This window comes from Octodon degus, unplaced genomic scaffold (genome assembly GCF_000260255.1).
Source record: "Octodon degus isolate 3935 unplaced genomic scaffold, OctDeg1.0 scaffold00280, whole genome shotgun sequence".
Lineage (NCBI taxonomy): Eukaryota > Metazoa > Chordata > Mammalia > Rodentia > Octodontidae > Octodon > Octodon degus.
Window position 1 is genome coordinate 2,063,256 of NW_004524856.1, and position 1,673 is coordinate 2,064,928.

Consider the following 1,673-nt stretch of genomic DNA (forward strand, 5'->3'; position numbering starts at 1 on the left):
TCAATTATATAGTGTATTATGTAGAATCTAACATTGAATGGAATCTAACCTTATGCCAAGATTTGCTAAATAAAAGCTCCCTGTAGGACCAGTACATATAAACAGGAGTAAGGTGAGTACAGACTAATTCCATGGAGCATTTTTGAAATTGAGAATCTAAAATACATTTTTTAGATAGACACCAAATTTAGTAAAAATTTTTCATGAGGCTTGTTTTGACATTTCTTTCAACACACACTCAACTTACATCAATACATGTGATTTTCCAGGAAAAAAATCCCTCCTAATCAAACCACCATTCCAGAGCCGGTGCACCTAAATACATCACTCTCATTGGAAGTATTATCAGCATAGTCTTTACAACTAGCCCAAGGCATTATATTTAAGAAGTTTTTTTTAATATGGAAATGCTTCACAAATTTACGTGTCATCCTTGATGTGCCGGGGCCATGCTAATCTTCTCTGTATCATCCCAATTTTAATATATGTGCTGCCAAGGCTTAAGTTTTTATAAACTGTTTTTGATGTTCATTATGTTTCTTTCTTCTGCCAAACTGTAATTTGATGAAAATATTGTTCTTTGTGCAGGATTAGAAACCTCAAAAAATCTGTATAAATCTAAGATTTATGGGAGAATAAACTAGAAATGGTCCAGATATTAAGATGAAATCCACAGTGTTGGAACTATAAATGTTTAGAGAATCCCAGACTAAAAGAAAAGCCCAAACCACCATTAGAACAATGAAATGATATGGCCTAAAATGTATCTTTAGAGTTTGTTTCACCCTCAGTCTAAATAGTGATAATTGCTCTTCAGTTTAGCCCAGCCAGCAGAAATTGTAGAATTTTCCACAGTATTTACTGTACAGAGTATGTGCATTCTGGAAGGTTCCTTTAGTGCTACACTGTTGTACTTTTTGTCCCAGCAATTTGAGGGTGTGCAAATTCCACAAAGTCATCAATGAGAACAGGCCATGCTCCTTCTTCACCATAATTAGACATGCATCTGCAATCATTGTACTGAAGTCTAAAAGAAGATTCCAGATATCTTTTGGTATTGGTTATTTATGATGTTCAACAAAAATTTATTGATAAGTCTAAGAATTTAAATCTTCCATTATATACTAAATTCCAATAGGCAATGGCCATTTCTAAATCTAATGTTTTTTGTCCTGGGTCCTTTGCAAAATTAAAAGTAAACTGGTAAAAATCCTTAATTGTCCTGATTCTTTCAGTTCTTGTTCCATATTGGGTATTTGAGCCTTTAGCTTTTCTGTGTTGTCACATCCTAATTCTGTCATGCTGTCCGTGAACTGTGGTTTGGAGAACTCACATTGTGTCGCTGCTTTGAACTTCCATGCCACGATCAATACACTAATGCTGGTGGGATCAAGGGCCAGGTCATCACAGAATTGTGGTATACCATTTAGTCCAATTTATTTTTATCTTGAGGATTTTCATATCTATTGTATAGTTGTTCTAACTTCTTCCCCTCCAATGATCCTATTATTCTCTCTCCAATACAAAGTTCAGGATTTTGGAAAAAATAACCTGTTGTTTTTTTTTTTCTTTCTTCAAAGTTTTATTGATAAACAGATAGCAATGAAACAGTTTCAAATCAAATCGGAAGTACAGTTTCAACAAATAATACACTGCATATATTCTTCTTAGTG

At 33.8% G+C, this 1,673-nt stretch overlaps 1 non-coding gene and 1 pseudogene across 1 annotated transcript; both read right to left on the minus strand.

Annotated features, from left to right (window-relative positions):
* Window positions 1-396: 396 nt before the first annotated feature.
* On the minus strand, window positions 397-502 carry LOC111814217. The gene has a single exon (XR_002819259.1). It is a non-coding gene; the product is annotated as a U6 spliceosomal RNA (small nuclear RNA).
* A 342-nt stretch (window positions 503-844) lies between these two features.
* Window positions 845-1,673, minus strand: part of LOC101578102 — a 15,687-nt pseudogene continuing 14,858 nt past the window's right edge.